The following is a 20,031-nucleotide window of genomic DNA, read 5'->3' on the forward strand; positions in this document are numbered from 1 at the left end:
ACAAAGAAGCAAGGAACCCCTTCCGGAATTCATCAAAAGATTCCAGGAAGCGGTCAACCAACTCTCCAACTTAGAAGAAAAGGAGGCGGTAAACATCTTTCGAAGAAATTTGCACCCGATATCTTGTGAGGGCTATGTTAAAGACCTGATTCATAGGGAGCCCCAAAGCCTGGCGTCAGCATATGCGTTGGCATCAAAGTTCATAAAGGAAAACGATTTCCTCAAATCAATGAAGATGAACAGAAGAATACATGATGATGACGAGTCTCCGGAGCGACGCTCGTCGTCCCGGAGAGACAAAAGATACAAGCTTGATAGGCAAGCCAACTACGTTCAGCAGTCCCGGGGAACCCCACCCCGGGACACGTACCCCGAATCAAGAAAGAACAAAAGGAAACCAAAGGCCAAGAAGGAACCCAAGCCGGAACCAGAGTGGACACTCCTCAACAGGCCCCGGGCCGACATTTTGCGTGAAGTCAAGGGAAAACCATTTTATTATCCTCCAAAACCCTTGCTAGCACCTCCCAAAAACAGGGCCCGGGACAAGCATTGTGGCTATCACGAAGATCATGGTCATACTACTGAAAACTGTTTCTCCCTCAAAATGTTCATAGAAGACCAAATCAAGAAAGGAAACATGAACCAGTATCTTCAAAGGGGCTCGAATGACAAAGACAGAGCCCCGGGAAGAGGCAAAAATGTGGTGAATGTTGTTTTCGGGGGCACAGCCTCTCCACCGCGGAGCCCGGATAGGGAGAATGATGTGATGATGATCCAGACTCTGGAGGACGAGCCGATTTACTTCTCTTATTCTGATTACGAGGGCCTCGATCCGGATCACAACTTGGCATTAATGGTGACCCTTGACGTCGCAAACAACGAGGTAAAAAGAATTTTAGTTGATAATGGTTCATCTGCTAATATCGTATTCGAGCACACACTTAACAGGATGGAGCTCGGACACCTCAGAATGGATCCCTGTCTTGAAGACCCTTTGTACGGATTCGGGAACACCATGATTCCAATCCGGGGTATCATCTATCTTCCCATCATCTTTGGAACTGCACCTCGACAGGTCTCCCATATGATGAAATTCTATGTGATAAGCGCGACCTCCTCATACAACATGATCCTTGGTAGGCCCACTATCACCAAGCTCAGGGCGATCCCCTCAATTATTCACTTAAAACTCAAGTTCCCCACCCCAGGAGGCACTGGAGAACTGAAAGGAGACAGAGAAATGGCTGGTAAATGCTATGGCCAAGCACTCGTCATGGCAGAAACAGAGCCGGAAAACCGAAAGAAAATAATGTCCCTACCCAAGGGACAAAGCCGAAAGAAACATCGAGAACACCTTAGTAAAAGGGCCAGTTTGGATGTGAACATGATCGAAGACTCCGGATAGAGCGTAACCAACGCGGAGGCCCGAATTCAAAAATTTGTAGAGAGCAAGGAGAAGACGAAGGTAGAACCTGCCCAACAGACAATCGAGGTAGATTTGGAACCCGGGAACCCCACCCGAAAAATCAAAATCGGAAAAGGCCTGTAAACCACTTTCCAAAAGGAGCTAATCGATCTACTAAAAGAATATGCTAACGTATTCGCCTGGTCCCCGGAGGACATGTCGGGGATTGATGAATCTGTGGCCATGCACAGTTTGGACGTAGATCCAAAGCAAAAAACAATCAAACAAAAGCGAAGGAAGTTCGCCCTGGAGAGGCAACAGGCAATCGACCAAGAAATCGAGAAGTTGTTAAAGGCAGACATAATCTGTGAAATTAAGTATCCGGACTAGCTAGCAAACGTTGTGCTGGTCAAAAAACCCAATGGCAAATGGTGAATGTGCGTGGATTATACAAACCTCAATTCAGCATGTCCTAAAGACTCTTACCCCCTGCCCAACATTGACCAGCTGATAGACGCGACTTCGGGCCATGTCATGTTAAGTTTTATGGACGCCTTCTCGGGGTACAACCAGGTCAAGATGAATCCGGCAGACATCGCAAAGACGGCATTCATCACACACGGGGCTGTCTACGCTTTTGTCATGATGCCGTTTGGGTTAATCAACGCTGGAGCAACATACCAAAAAATGATGAACACCATCTTCAAAGAGCAGCTGGGCAGGAACATGGAATCTTATGTTGATGTTATGATCGCTAAGTCGGTCACAATCTCAGAGCACATCCAGGACCTTAGGGAGTGTTTCGATAATCTGAGGAAGTACAACATGAAGCTGAACCCGGAGAAATGCGCGTTCGGGGTCCCTTCCGGGAAGTTTTTGGGTTTTCTGGTCAGTGAAAGAGGAATAGAAGCCAACCCGGAGAAGATCAAAGCTATAATGGAAATGACAGTTCCCCGAACTCAAAATGACATCCAAAAGCTCTCAGGATGCCTAGCAGCACTTCGGAGATTTATCCCAAAGCTAGCAGAGAAATGCCTACCGTTCTTCGAGCTGTTAAAAGGAGCCCAGAACAAAAAACTCATCGAATGGACCCCGGACTGTCAAACAACGTTTGAAGAAGTAAAGCGACATCTGATGAACCCGCCTATTCTATCAAAAGCAAAGCTCGGGGAGCCCCTTTATCTCTACATCGCAGCCAGGGAAAGAGCGGTATCTTCCGCACTCATCCGGGAGGAAAATGGGACGCAGACCCCGGTGTACTATGCGAGCCAAGTCCTGAAAGATGCTGAAACCCGGTACCCAAACTTGAAAAAATTTGCACTGGCCCTCGTGCACTCGAGCAGAAAGCTAAGACAATACTTCCAAGGCCGGGAAATCAGAGTAATCACTAATCAACCACTTCGCAAAATTATCCACAAACCGGACGCCTCCGGGAGGTTAGTCAATTGGGCAATCGAGTTGAGCCAGTTCAATATCAAATTTATCCCGAGGACAACCATAAAAGCCCAGGCGTTGGCCGAGTTTGTCATGGAATGTACTTTTCCAGAAACCCCCGAAAAGCCTGAAACCAGTTCCAAAGGAGGAAAAGAGTCTAACAACCGAGATCCTTGGACGTTACATGTTGATGGCTCGGCTACAGCCGAAAGGTCCGGAGTCGGCCTGATCCTCTCCAGCCTGGATGGATTCGCAATCCAGCAGGCCATCACCTTCGCCTTCAAAGCAACAAACAACCAGGATGAATATGAAGCCCTACTCTCCGGACTCCGGTTAGCTAAATCCCTTGGAGTAAGGAATTTAACAATTTACAGCGATTCTCAGATTGTGGTAAGGCAAACCAATGGTGAATATATCGCAAAAGACCCTAAATTGGCCCGATATCAAGAAATGGTTAGAGCAATCCTGGAAACCATCCCGGACTCAACCATCCTGCAGATAAAACAGAGAAGAAAATGCGAAAGCAGACGAGCTGTCCAAGCTCATCCAGAATACCTCAGATTTAAGCAGCTCGGTTTACTTCGAGGAGCTCGGAGCCCCCAGCACCGATCGACACGAAGTGTTATGTGTCAGTAGCCCGGAGAACTGGATGACACCTTACATAGCCTACCTCAAGGACGGTACCCTCCCGGAAGATCAGAACAAAGCCCGGTACCTCAAGTATAAGGCTGCACGCTTCTTTCTAGAAGACAATCAGTTATACCGGAGAACCTTCTCTGCACCAACTCTGAAGTGCGTTGATCCGGAGGAAGCGGATTACTGTCTCCGGGAGGTTCATGAGGGGATCTGCGTGGATCACCTAGCCGCTAAAGCTTTAGCCTACAAGGTCATCAGACAAGGCTATTACTGGCCAATAATTCACGCTGATTCAGTCGCCTATGTCAAGAAATGCAGCAAGTGCCAGAAATTCAGCAACGTACCAAAACAGGGTTCAAGCCTCCCGGGGTCCGTCCTCTCCCCGATCCCATTTGCTGTATGGGGAATTGACATCATGGGCCCATTCCCTCGGGCAAAAGGGGATCTCCGTTATGTTCTGGTAGCAATAGATTATATGACTAAGTGGGCGGAGGCCAAGGCTATGAGAACCATTAACCAGCAAGACTGCATCAAGTTTGTGGACATGATTGTAATGAGGTTCGGGATCCCGATGGTTTTAATCTCAGACAATGGTCCACAGTTCGTGGGTTCAGATTTTGAAACCTATCTGAAAGAGCTCGGAATTAGACACAAAAAAGCATATATTTCCCATCCACAAGGAAATGGGCAAGTTGAGGTCACAAACAGAACTATACTCCGAGGCCTGGAAAAGAGACTGGAAGACTCTAAAAAGAACTGGCCAGATGAACTCCCGAAGGTTTTATGGTCATACAGAACTACCTCCCGGACAGGAACCAGGGAGACTCCATTCAAACTTGCCTACGGTACCGAAGCCCGGTTACCGGTAGAGACCGGATCCCCTTCTCATAGAGTGACCAACTTTGACGAGGTCTCCAACATAGAAGGCCTCAGGACCAACCTCGAACTCCTGGATGAAGTAAGAGATCGGGTCGTAGAAAAAATGGAAAACTACAAGGAAAAAACAAAGCTTTACTTTGCAAAGAAAGCCAAGATACGAGAATATGAAGCGGGAGATCTAGTGCTCCGGGACACTGAAGCCTCAGACCCAACTAACCAGGGAAAACTACAGCCGAACTGGGAAGGCCCTTATATAGTCAAAGAAGTGGTCCGTCCGGGAACTTACAAGCTGAACTACCTCAGCGGAACCGAGGTCCCCAATACCTGGCATGGAACCCGCCTAAGGAAATTCTACCAATAAGAAAAAGGTGCACACTCTAGAAACACACCTACATCTATATTATAACATCTTGATGTAAGCTTTGTCCTCATTCATCCCAGAATGTAATTTTTGCTTTCAATATGAATGAAAAACTCTACTTTAAGCGTTCCATAGCTTGAACCAATTTCATTACGTTCCTTTATTTGCTACCAAATCTAAACAAACACAGCCCATGTGTACTTAAAATTCTCATTAAACTGAGAATTACCCCATCCCGGGGTCCGCAAAACACAACCCACGTGTATTTATAAAATATTTTTCTATCAAGTTGAAAATTACCCCTACCCGGGGTCCCATAAAAGCTCAGCCCCATGAGTATTCATAAAATTTTAGTAAAGTTAAAATTTTACCCCATCCCGGGGTCCACTAAGACACAGCCCATGTGTACTTAAAAAATTTTAGCAAGTCAAAATTTTTTACCCCATCCCGGGGTCCACTAAAACACAGCCCATGTGTCCAAGTCTGAAGCTCTAAACATGCAAATCAATATGAAGGAAACAAAGCATAATAACATTAAACTACCCCGGGAAAACACACCCCGGGGGCAAATCGAGATTCAAATTACAATCAAGTCTAAAAAGCCAAAAGGCTTAGTTCGGAATGACTTAAGCTAAAAACAAGGAAATAGAAATTACATGCCAAAACATGGCAGAGTCTTCAAGATTCAAACGGCAGAGTCGGCGGGAGGCGAAGGAGGCTGCTCTGGATCACCCTCTGGCACGGGAGGCTGTTCAGCAAGAGGCGACCCGGAGAAGAAGGGAATATTGCTGGACGTCCCAGCACCGGACTCCATTGCTCGGACAGCTTCCTTTTCCTGCTCCAAACGGGTCTCCTCTTCTATATACTTCTCCAGGAAGACGTCTATTGTACCATGAGGCTCCTCGCCGAGATACTTCGAAGCAACATTCTAACAGATCTGGATCTTCTCCAGCGCCTTGTCATTCAGCTCTTCGAAATACGCGGGAGTTCCCCGAAACCCTGCCAGAACCTCCTCAGGAGTGGGCCGGGCGGCAAGATCCTCCTTCAACTTCTGATTTTCATCCCTCATCTCCCGGACGGAAGCCTCAGCCCAGTCCTGCCTCTCCCGAATCTCGTCTAGAATCTTTTTGTGAGCAGCAGCCTCCCTTGCACTGGCCTCCTTCAACTCCTGGATCTCCCGGGATAGCCGCTCGGATTCAACTTGATAGACTTCGGCAGCATCAGCCTTCGCCTGAAGGCTCCGGGTTATGTAAACCAGTCCAGCAACCCGGGAGTTAGCCTGAAAACATTAAAAGTCATGATTAGGCAACACAAAGACAAGAGTACAAGAAGAAAACAAGAAAAAGGCTTACAGCAGTGATATCCTCCTGAAGCCCGACCAGGAAGTCGTCGAGAGGCTCCTTCCTGTATTTCTTCCTCTCCGCCGTGCTGGCATAATTCTCAAACAACTCCCTCCGGCGAGTCTCCGGGGTAAAACTTGCAAGCAGGGCCTTCAGAGTTTCCGGAGTGTCCGGGGCCAGATCAATAGCAGCCTTCTTTGAAACCGGGCCCTCAGAAACATCATCACTTTTGTCCCCGGAACCCGCGGGGGCGCCTTTCCTTTTTCGAGGTGCTGGAACTCTTATCACATTCCCCTGCTGCACGTCCTCGGCCCGGGGCTCGTTGATCACGATTGTTGTCCTCCCCTGGTGAGATGGCGCCGCCCTCCGGGCCGCATCATCACCCTCTCCAACCTTCTTCTTCCCAACATCCACGCTCGTCATTCCCCCAATCCTTCGCAATTTGGCCGACAGATCTTTAAGCTGGGCAGACATATTGGGGGATAGGGAATCAACTTCGGAATACCTGAAAAGGAAAACAATAAGATATCAGTCCCGGATACAAGCAGTCAATAAAAGTTACAGTATCAAAATAAAGCTAAGGCAATAGACTTACATCCGACAGCATGCATGTTCTCATTGCTAGTAAAATAGTCCCGGGTCCACTGCGTCCCAAGTGCCCCACAGAAGGCATAAACCATCGCGAGAGCTGCTTGCCCGAGCCGCTGGACCGAAAACCTATCTGTTTTAATTTCAAGTTTATGGAGTGGCATGAACTTCAGATCCCCACCCCGGACAAAAATGAACTCCCGGTGCCATCCCTTAAGCGACGTCAACATACTAACCGGGAGCACCATCTTATCAGAGGGATACCCACAATCCTCTATCCTAAACATGAACTCGTAAATCGGCCGAGCGGTGGATCTCTTAATTTTAAAAATATGATGAAAAAGTTTGAAGGTGGGGAGGTAATTTTTGGCATGACAGCAAGCTAAAAACCAGCTGATCCATTTCACCGAGTTCGGGGCTAGCTAAGTAAAAGGGATACCATAAACATCCCGGCATAGGGATTTGGTAAACTGATGTAATCCGAGACGCATGCCCCGGAGATGCTCCAACGGAATTCCAACCCATCCCCCCTCCGGTCTATGGTATACCCTTTCATGCTCCTCAGGCCATCTCCACTGGTATATGTCATCAAGGTTAAAGGCAAGCCTAAGGGCACCATCTACCTCGGCATCTGTGTATTTCTCCTGGACCTCTCTATGAACCACCCCACACGCATACCTAGTCCCCGGGGCGGTGAAGAACTTCCTATCCATCTCATCCTCATTATAAGGCTCCCGGCCTCCCAAACCATCCGGGCCCCCATATGCCTCGGATAAATCTCTGTAATAAAAGCTCAAGGGCTTGGGATTCACTCGGCACTGGACAAAATATTCATCTACATCCTCCCATGACCCATCCGGATTCGATAAGGTACCCCCGGGACCTAATACTAGGGTCTGAGCTAAAACTTGTTGAGGCTGATCAACCCGGGGAGGCATCTCTACTGAACTACAGCTAGAAGAGGAAGAGGGGTAGAAGGAGTTAAGTTCACCTAACCCGACAGGACGCTCGGGATACCGATTCCTAAGAGTAGCAATACGTTTAAAACGACTACCTGGCATATACTACACGTGTCTATGTAAACGCACCCCGGAGTCAATGCCAAACCCGAACCCAACAACAAAACAAGACAAAAAACAGAAAAAGTTTAGAAACAAATCATGTACGTATCTTACCCCAAAAACAAGATCTGCAGCATATACATACATATACAACCAAAAAATATATATCAAGAACACACCCCGGGCTCTACAACTATTTACACTACAAGAACCCACTTATTCACACACAAAACTACCAAAAACCCACATTTTCGCATGATAAAATGGCAAAACTCATGATATTCTCACAAATCAAACGCAGAACCGCTGTGAAAAACATACAAAACCCACACAACTACATAAACTCGAGGCAAAACAACAAAGCAGTTGCAAAAATAATGGAGAAAGGCGCAACAACTCGCACAAATTAGTGACATGCATTGCGAAAACAAAAGAAAATAAATGAAAGAACAGAAGAATCAAGAGCTTACAAGTAAGCAGGAGAAAGAAGAAGGCTTCGAACTCGCAGAAATGGATCTCCAAAAGCTTCGATTTTTCGGTCTTTCTCTCAAACTCCTTTATCGCGTAAAAGAAAAAAGAATGGGAAGAGGACGATATTTATAGAAGGAAGGGGTACATGTGAAAGGTTTTTGCAAGTGAAAATTAACCCCCCGCCCACGTGGCAGAACCCAATTAGCCCCAAAAAGTAACTGCACAGCAGTTATTACATGAACTGTCACGTAATCATTACGTGGGCGCGTCTTTTTAGGAGAAAAAGGGGGGAAAATAAAAAACTGTACACTCAAAAGATACGCATAAAACGTGTGTATCTTTGACCCCGGCTGGAATCCCAACAGCCGCCTGACATCCCAGATTCGCAGCAACAGCTTTTCAGAGTCCGAACAAATCAAATGTCAGGAGTGTACTTGCACACCAATCCGTGCCCAAAATTCGAATTCAAAATCAAATGACTAACCAAGTCAACCCCGGAGTCTCATCCCTATTTGACCCCGGGGTTAGGGGGCAACAAATCAAACCCCCAAAATTTTCCAAAGTACTTCAAGGAATCCCACCTTGAACTAAAATCAAATGAATAACCAAGTCAACCCCGGAGTCTCATCCCCATTTGACCCCGGGGTTAGGGGGCAGCAAAACAAATCAAACCCCTAAAACATTTCCAAGTATTTCAAGGAATCCCACCTTAAAGCTCAAGTCCAATGACTAACCAAGTCAACCCCGGCGTCTCAGACCCATTTGACCCCGGGGTTAGGGGGGCAGCAAATCAAACAACCCCCAGAGCTTTACAAAGGCATCGCGGCACAAAGGCAATTACTCTACTCCCCCATCCGGGTAAACCCGCATAAGGGAGTGGGGGGCAAATGATAGCCCATAATAAGTCAGGCCCAATTGAAGAGGCCCAGGGCCCAAACATAAGATCCCAGGACACGTGACGGCATCACCACCGTCCAGGTTCCCGGGATCCAGAACGTTCCTACGCTCTGGATTTGATAGTACTCTGACATATTCAGCGTTGACCTTGATAAGCCCAGGACACTTGGCAACATCACCACCGTCCAGGCACCCGGAATCCAGGACGTTCCTACAGTCCGGATCTGACAGTACTCTGACGCACCCCAGGCGTCCAGATGCCCTACAGTCCAAAAGGCCAACCTACGGTCCAGATGAAAAGGGACAAACCCCTAAACCCTAGTAGGAGGCCTATAAAAGGTAGAACAGAAGGAAGGTTACAGGTTACAATCTTACATACTCTCTCTCTCTCACATATACTTACGTGCACACACGTACTCCTCACAAATATATTTGCATAATCCCGTCTTTGCCCTTCTTCTCCTCAAAAACCCTTTCTCATTCTCACGCCGGAGGTGCCGCGGGGACGCCACCCCCCTCCGGTTCTGTTTTGTAGGTTCCCACCCTACAGCTACACCGCACACCGCTGCCGTCACAGCCCAAAAGGAGTTTGAGTCCGGGCCCAATAAGGAGAAAGCCCCGGAGTGATCTGGGATTATCACAACCAATACCAATATATCCATTATGAGCTCCTGTTGCATCCACATTAATTTTAAACTAACTTTCTGGGGTCTGCTCCACTTCCTATCGAATATCTCCCTCCTATCACTCTGGGATTGCACCTGCACCTTCTGAGCTTCTTTCAATAATGCAGTAAATTCATTGCAGCAGCTTTAACCCCAAATGCTGATCCATTAGCCTTATCACAGAACCATTTATTCCTTTGGTTCCATATGCTCTAACAGTTCATTATGTTTGAACTAAGAGGCCTGTAACTTTCAGATTGCTGAACTGAAATTATTAGGCGTTGACATGTTTGCATTATGCGATGCTCGTGCTATAGACAATGACATTCTGCATCCAGCTTTTGTCTCTGCAACAAGGAATGGACTCTCAGAATCCACAAATGGATTTTATCCTTTTCAGACTAATGTAAATGTTTATTTGACATGCCCACATCACGCAGAATTGGTCAAACGAAGGTGAGGTGATAACACTCTCATTGCTATTGCTATGGTGGAAGAGGGAACTGATTTAAAAGTGACCAGTATTGCTAATGTGTCTCTAAAATTTCAAAAGAATTGTATTGTATGCTGTTGCTGAGAGATTCACCAGCACCGGTATAGTGCATCATCTGAACTCCACATCAAGTAATAGAATGATATTGATGCAGACTATAAAAGCTACCAACCGGATCATCACGGCTAAGGGTCGATATCTTGGTGAGGTTGCTGGCAGGAAAAAGAAAATGACTTGGTTTAAATTTCCTTACATGATCAGTTTAAGGTAAATGTTCTTAAGAAGGAAGAGGGAGGTATTGTCACCAAGTGGTCTGTTAGGCTAGTGATTGTATTGGGCCAGAGTTCCCATTGGGCTATAAAATACAGTTGGGCCTAGATGATATAGCTGGACCAGCAAAGTAGCATAGAGCTTGATGTACATGGCATATATATTGCTTTCTGGGTTCCATTTTCAAACAATGAAAAATGAGAATATGCATTTATTTTCCTTTTGAATTTATCTTTCTGCAATTTTAACTTCTTTAATCGTAGAAAATTAACTAAAATTATAACAAGTTTCTAAACCCTAAAATTTGTCTTGATTCCGATGCATATACAGTTAAACCTTCGATGAAGTAATAATCAATAAAATAATAAGCTCGCTAGAATAATATTTTTATCCAATTCCAACACAATGGACATAATATTTTACTCAAATAATAAATTCGATAAAATAATATTTTTTTTCGTCTCAATTCTATCACTTTAAAGAATTTTAACTTTACTTTTTCATGATTAGTTATATGTTAGTGAGACATGGGTTTTGTGTAGTATTACTTTATGCGCAGCCTATTCTTTTTGAAGTTTAGTTGCGGGTCGGATTGGGATGTATTCGTTATATTTGGTTTTGTTTTGCAGTAGATGAACATGTTTTTACTGCAAGAATTTTGTGTTGGTGAAATGAAGGTATATGATGAATGTAGTGTTGGAGATAATACTGACTATTACAGTAATATAGATGCAATTATATATTGTATTTAGCAAGGCAAGGTCAAGATAACATTTAACGCAACAAAGCATGCAGGTAAATAATAGACATATCAGTGACTGAAATAACGAAGAGAGAATAGAAATTGTACCCGTAACCATAACTTTAACAGAGTGATATAGTGACCGGAAAAGATGGTAGCCAACAGATACAAAAACACCAAGAAAATTACAGCCGAGTCACCAGACCTTACTCGAAGTCCTGACTGCTCTTGAAAAGATAATTGCCCACTCTTGAAGTTATATATATCATAGTTGAGGTTCAATGTATCAAACGAATCTGACTAAGCCCACTCTCAAACTAACTTAGCCCAATTCAGCAACCGAACTCAGCCCAACAATAATAACCAGGCCCAAACTGATAAATAAATTCTAATTAAAATATTAAATCATAAATAATTAAAATTCTCGCGTACGCGAGACGCCGAGACATTCGCCATTCGACCCGCCCCGGCCCGGTGCATGGCGGGGCCGGTCGGCGCGTGTGTGTGTGCGTGAAGCACACAACAACACAATGGATCATCACACACCTTAGTAGTTGTATACAACCCATGTGTGTGATACCATATAAAACCTATACCCCCTTTAATTATTTCCAATGCGGGACAAAAAAAATACACTCTCTTTTTTCAAGCTAACTTCATGTCACATTCTTTATGGATTTCATTAAACAAAATTCTTAAAACCATATATAAAAGTTTAAGTTCACATTTCATGGAATAACTTCCAATCATTAGATTTTAGGATTATCATCAAGAACATAATAAAATTATGATCTAAAATCCAATTTCTAACATGTAGAATTTCGTAGTATGGCGTGGTAACATGTGTAATTAACAAGTGAAGGGTTGCCTTAAGTCGATAAATATTGCTCTTATTGTGAGATATTTTATCATGCTTTAAGTCGATAAATAATGCTCATTTTGTGAGGTATTTGAACACACTTTGATGATGTTTTTGAGACTGTATCTTAATGTTTATATTGATATTTTAGGATTAGGGTCATGTTTATGCTGAGTTGTCTTTCGGAGGAAGTTAATATCTGGTTCAGATATAGTTAAGAGTGTTGTGTACAACTAAAATTCAGACAGTCTGTTATATTTGATGATCCTGAACAATCTATTTAAATTTGTTCAACTAATTTACATATCTTTATGTGGTTTAAAGTTTTCAAGGAGTATGACAACAAAACATGATTGTCTTCGACAATGTATATAAACTTATTTGTTGTGGTTTAAATTAATAGTTTATCTAGTATGTGATTATGGGTACATGTTAAATATTAAATGTAGGGGTCTCCCATCATTAAAAAATGTAAGTCAATCAAAACAAGCTAAATTTATAGAATTTTGTGCTTAACATGTGACTATGGGCACATTACAGAAAATTCGTTAAATTAATATCAACCGGTTTGGCATCGAGACATACAATGAGACTTTATATTCTTTTTTTGATTGAGTTCTTGAATAGGGATCAATGGTGATTTCTTCTTAACTATATTGTGCACCCACTTGTATAAAGTCGTTTTAGAACCATTGATTTCTTCTGATGTTTCTTGTATGTTGTCCTTGAAACCTGTAGAAAAGAATAGTGAGAATAGTGAATAAAGTGAAGATGTGACCGATAAAAGATATCGGATTTATGTATATATAACGAAAATGGAAAAAATGAGAATATTTAATATTTAATATGGAAATTAAGTGGAAGCATGAAGTTTCGATTGGGGAATGTGTGATTACGTGATGTGTGAGTTGTACATGTTGAATTATGTTGTCGATGAATTTTTAAACGATTTAAAATATTTTATTATGTGAAAATAGGAGTATATGAGCTTTTAAATATTCCTATAACATAATTAAATTATATAAAATTATGAGATTTGTTGTCTTATCTCTAGAATACCCCTAGAGACTTTATAAAAATGATGGATGAATTTATCTTGGTGATTTGGTATTTATAAATGATTTTAGAATTTTACTATGATTTTTGAGTGATAACTTGTAAAATTCGTATAAAATAATTTATACGCTCAAATTTTTTAAAAATACGGGGACAAATATAATTTAATTCTCTATATTTTAAAAATAAAATTTTATCTTTTCTGATCTGTTATTTCCCCTGATTATTTATTTTATAAGTACGGATTTTATGAATTTTGCAATAAAGAATAAAGTAATAAAAATCTGTTTAAATAGAAATATTACCAACCTGCCCCTGATGATCAGACCCAACCCATTTCTATTCATTTTTCAGCCCCGATCTCTTAAATCCCTATCTCTCTCCCGCCTTTCTCAAATTCTCTCTCGGTACTACACGATCACCGTCATTCTTGTTTCTTTTCTTCGATTCTTGGCTCTATTTGAGTCTTATTCTTCTCCTTCTCCTTCACGTGTACCTGATTGCATGTATACTTGTATGTATATATCGATATTGAACCATCCGTTACGGGTCGGGTTCGGAGTCTTTGAGTTGCTTCGATTCTTGCTTATTTGCTTCTTACACGATGATATATACTTGTATATATATATATATGGATGTATGTATTGACCAATTGAGTAAAAATGTTTTATGTAAAGCAATGTTTAGATGATTGCACCATTTTATTGAAAATGAAATGATTTCATGAATGAAAGAAAAGTTTTGATGAAAAGAACTGTTTTGAAAAGTAATGTTTTGATAAAGGAAAGTTTTATGAAAGTTTTGAGAAAGGAAATGTTTTAATAAAGTAATGGTTGTAAAATGACTATCTTGGAATGAACCTGATCTTGAAACCTCTTTCAAGACCATTGTAACTTTGGCCTTTATCTTATTTTGTTAAATAATTTAGCCTTTTTATTTAACTTAGTTATTTGCTGAGCTTTTGTAGCTAACTTTGTTATTTATCTAACCCTGACAGTTAAGCACGAGGAAGATTGTAACACCCTCCAAATCCGGGGTATAGATTTGGGGTATTACGAACACTAACTATCTTACTGAACCTGAACAATAATAATATAAATATATAATTACCCCTTATTACCAGTACTCAGGATATTTTAAGTTTAAGGTGTGAAAATAAGAACAACTTACCAACATATATTACAACAACTCAAATAAACTGTCTTACAAAACTTCTTTATTACAAACCAGTTATCTATATAAATTTTAAACTAAACTTCTTTTATTCAAACCACAACTACAACTTATCCTGTTACACCTGCTCTGGCATCTCAAAACTCTCTTCTGGAATTGGAATAAACACTCTTGGTGCTAGAGGGTCCCGCTACTTGACCTGCTTCTTGACTACTCGGGTTCAGATGGGTTTCATTCTCAACTTTAACTGAAAAACAAGGTGAATAACAATGATAGGGGTGAGCCAAAATTGCTCAACAAGCCTGTAATATTTATATATATAGTGTAAAGAGAGAAAGATAAATGAACCGGTAATCTGCTGGTTTGAACAACCATCTGTTTCTGTAATGAACAATGAAAGCCATTATTGGAGAGTACCAAATGAACTAGACTGAACACAAAACCAATATATGCACTATAACCTGCTGATCAGTCAGGATATAGCGCGGATCTATACCCAACTGCATAGACCCACCAACATACAGGGTACCCAGGACACTATGTCCTAATACCCGGCCCGCATCGTAACCATCCAGTCCATAGCTTAGCATCCGGAACAATCGGTATGCTTTTGATGTATCCCAACATCGGAATATATCAGAGTATATGTATATGTGTGTATGTAACTACTGGAATATGAATAGAGGGTTTAATGAATAAGGAGAAATCAGGAATCGAAATGAAATAGGAACAAAGAAATAAAAATTGTGTATCAGTGTTTGTGAACAAGAATTATCAGGGTATAGCTGTCATGGAAAGTTGGAAGCATCTTTATTCTGAACTTAGAATAGGGGAAAAATTTGCCTGGTATATGCTTTGCCTCGGGTAGTTCACAACTTTCTATCTCCGGCTTGATTCGCCTTGCTGGTGCTGAATCTATCAAGGAAAGATACTTGTTTAGTTACCTTACATCGTACGCATATCTCAGACTGAAACCACGTAGCCCTTATTGTCTACCCATACGTTTTTATCTGACTCGTATATATAATTATTCAACAAATAGAGTTCAAATAATCACGTAAATCATATAGCACATAAGGCACATAATTAACTTAGGCTTATAAATATTTTTAGAATCGATACTAGACCTATATTCGCATTAACAAATGGTTTCTGACTCGATTCCTATTTTTCTGGGATTTATTGGACTCGTATTTATCAATAACAGGGGCTGTAAATGAATAAGTATCATAAGCCGACTCGTTCCCGAAAGAAATTATGATTTATAACTATTTTTAATGGAATCGGGTCATTTTTCTGAGTCTAGGGGTCTTCGTTTCGCTTAAATCGGATAAACGGTTTAATTATTACACAATAAACAAGATTAAATCAATTATTAATCAATTATAATTAATTATTCATAATTAATTAAACCCTAATTATATTTTTAAATAATTATTTAGGAATTATCATATTTAAAAATATTTTTTCCCCTAAGTTTTGGAATTAAATACAATTTATTACAGATTATTTAGTTAAATTGATTAATTATAAATAATTAATCAATTCAAGCAAATAATAAGTAATTTGAAAACAAATAAGTAAATAAATAAATAAATAAATAAATAGCTACATTCCGAATTCCTAAAATTGGAATACAACTCGAATTATTACGAGTTATTCACTTAAACCGATCCATTATCAAACAACTAATCAGTCCAATTAATTAATCTTCAACTAATAAATAATTAAATAAATAAATATTAAATAAGTAAATAGATAGATAAATAAATAAATAAATAAATAAATAAATAAATAAAATAGATTCTCGAATTTCTAAATAAAATAATTTACAAATTCTTTACAAAATAATTCAGATTTTTAATCAAATTATTTATTTGATTTTCTAATTAATAAAACTGATTTTCTGATTTTATAAAATAAAATTAAATTACAAAAATACAGAAACACAATTCAAGAAACAAATCAGGGGTTTATTGGATCAAACCCGGCTCGATTTCCGGGTTGGAACCGGGTCGAACCCGGGTCGAACCCGGGTCGCGAAGAACACCACCGCGGCTCCGACACCGGTGGTTGTTCCGGCGAACAATCAACGACAAAAATTCGATTTTCAGACTGTGATTCTTCTGCGGTTTCAATCCACAACACCTTTGGACCCTTCCTCCTCCTTCCTTCGTCGTCGTTGAAGCCGGAAAAACGAAGAACACGGTGGCGACATTAATTTTCCGGCGACCTTAAAATCAACAGAAACTCAATGAACTCGGTACCATTCGACGGGAAAAACGACGATCTAAACGTTTATCAACTAATTAAAGAACCCTGAATTCAGAAATTAAACCCGAAATAACGACTTTAAAATCGACTAATCTACACATGATATTGATAACAGAATCAAGTAGCGAATTCAAAGAGCTTCAGAGCCATTACTTACATGTTCGATTTGGTGCACAAAAACACAATCAAATCCGCTTTGATTCGCAAGAACAGTGAAGAACCCTAATCCCCTTTTTCTAGATTTTCTGATTAATTTCTGATTTTTTTATGTTTAATTAATAATTAATTAATAATTATCCAGCTATTTATAGTAGGGTCAAAAATACTCCTAATTAAAATTAAGGGCCTAATTATACATCTAATAAAATTAATTGGCCCCAATTTTTATAATTTTTGGGTATTAATTATGAATTTTTAAATATCCAATAAATACAAAATATATGCCAAAAATTTCCAAAAATTGTGAATAATACAAAATGCAAAGAAAAATGATATTTAATAATTTTATGATCCTATAAAAAATAAAAATGTGATTTTTGTGGGGTTTTAGACACCCAAAGGGGCCCGAAAAAGTTGTTTTTCGCGAAACAAGAAAAATTGTAAAATGCCTAGATGTTCAGAATATCAATATGGTATAGGTCATACTTGGAAAAATAGGGCCAATGATTTTTATATGAAATATCGGCTATTAAAATACTGTTTGGGTTGTACAACTTTGATATAAAAACATTTAACTTATAATGAAATACTCAATAATTACCCGAAACACGTTCTGATCAAAACAGAAAACACATAACACATAGCAACTAGGGTTTTATAACTCAACACACTTACTGACATATTTAAACACATAAATCATCTTTATTAAGATATAATACAAGCGAAATTTTTCAGTCGTTACAAAGATGGTCAGGCTTAGGCACGGTTGTTAAGATTATCTATAGTGGTCCTCTCCGTACTATTTGAATCGCTATACCATCTCAGGTAGGGGACACGCATGAATAATAGTTGGGAGTATGTTGTGTTGAATTAGGTCGTTATTATCGGTACCTTTAGGTTTGCTTTGTATAATTCCTAGTCGGAGTTATGACTATGGTATTTATTAAGGGTTTGTAATAATTTTATATTATTCGTTAGTAGCCTGTAATGTGTTTCATATCATAACCTGTTTAAGATCCTTGTGATGTAAATGAGTTGAATAATTATATGGTGATAATGTTTGTTAATGGTGAGAAGTGACTGCCCCATACTAGACCCCGGATTGGGAGGGCGCCACAAATCGTACTTGGTAAGAGATATAAAATTTATTCATGAAGTAGATGGTATGAGTTCCACACTTGATGAAATAGTGGGTGATTCAAATCCCCATTATTCGAGAGTTTGAAGAGAAAAAAATTATAGTAAGAGAGGTTGCACAAAAGGTAATGGAGGCTCGAAAGGTTGGTGGAAGCTTCTTGGTGCCGCATACTTAAAGCATCCAGGTATGCATTTTAACCATTTGTTTCTGAAGTGAAAATGCTCTAGGATTGATTAGCATCCTAAACATGATTTTAGGTATTGATTTTCCTTTTACTCTTTATTTTTAGCTACATAAAGGTTTGGACCCTTGACTCCCAGGTGTATCAGTTATGTTTTATCCAACCAATTAAATGGCAAAACAATTTCTCACAGTATTGAAACTAAAGAGGCTGAAACTATGCTTTTGAAAGCAGAAGATATTGCAGCTGAAGCATGTGAAGCTGCAAAGGCTATCGGGGTAATCATATATGACATAACAGAATCTTCTCAAAAATATTATGAAATAAAAACATCAAATGTTAAATGATTATCTTCAGAATGTGAATCTGATACTAGGTCAGAACTTGAATCAACATATGTCAATGCTAATGATGTTGATGATGTAGTGTTGGTTAGCAAGTCAAGACGACGAAAATACAAGAAACAGGTCCTAGAAAAACATCGGCAAAACTTGTCGACGTTATGTGTAAGAGACTTAAATTCCTAAAAGATGAAGAACTTGCATCTTTGACCACTATTATTGCAACTTATGGACTAAGTGTTGTTCTTGCTAAAGCGGAGAATATCGATTGGCATTCCTTAGACGCTACTTCTAATCATGCACCACTCTTCAGTCTTCCGATGATATCCAAATGACATGGCCCCCATTTTTCAGGGAATTCAGCAATATATAATATAATTATGTATTACATAATATTGAATCTTTACTTCATCGTTGCTACTCATTTAAATTGAATCTAGTAATACTCTTGATCTAAAATTTACTAAAACATTGTTGCTACTCCTTTAACTTGATTCTACTATGCACAAGGTCTAAAATTCAGTAAAAACACAATCAATTGGTCCCAAAAGACTGAAATGTATCCATATAATCAATCTTTACACTTAAAACTGAGATATTTGTACCCACAAGTCAAAACATGGATTTTTACAAATTGTTTATGCATTGTAAAATCTTGCACTTACCAGGAGTCAAGAAAATATCGATGTCGTATCATTAACGAAAAATACCGAAATACATACATTTCTCAATCCTAAAATGTATGACTGAAAAAAAAACTAAGAAAGTGAAGAGAGAAGCGCACATGTCATCAATTCCCTAAAAAAATAGTACACTGTATTGCAAATTTAGAACATTAAATTATTGAAAAGTACATTAAGTTCGTAACATATTTTACGAAACAATATACTACTAGCCTATAACCCGTGCGATACTTAAAATTATTTATATTGTAACATATTTTTTCAACAGTTGGAAAAATTGAAAATTACAATTATTTATAATAATAAATGCCTGAATATAATATAATTTAATAAAATATAGAAGGAAGTTCTATGGAGACCGTTCTTTTCTTGGAGACCTGGAGACCAAACCTAGCCCGTTCATCTATATATGATCAAACGGTCCACTTTTCGGTCCACTTTTCTTTGTTTTCTTTGTTTTTTATTTATTTAAACTTGTCATGATGAGTATATGTATTTCCTGGATAATATATATCATCGTGCTGTAATTTATAAACTGATTAAAACCATTTTCTATGTATTACATAATACATTATACATAGTAAAAATACTATGTTCTACACTGCATATTTTGTATAACCGAGTACAGGATACAAGGTGCTGTTGTACAATCCAAAAAAAGTGCACAACACAAATTTGCATAATTTCAAATAAGTGTATGCAAGGTAGAATGATGCAAAATATGTTTTATATAATGCAAACCATGTTTATGTATAGAACACAAAGTACGTAGACAAAGTACTAGATTTTAAAAGACAAGTATTGCACACTAAGTTCAAAAGTGTTGCAAAATTTTATTAAAAGAAATTTATCATTGGAATTTTTTATATGGAAGTAAAAGAGATGAAAAATATTAGATTTATTTTTATATATTCATTTTCCTCCA

Source organism: Apium graveolens, chromosome 9 (genome assembly GCF_009905375.1).
Source record: "Apium graveolens cultivar Ventura chromosome 9, ASM990537v1, whole genome shotgun sequence".
Classification (NCBI taxonomy): domain Eukaryota; kingdom Viridiplantae; phylum Streptophyta; class Magnoliopsida; order Apiales; family Apiaceae; genus Apium; species Apium graveolens.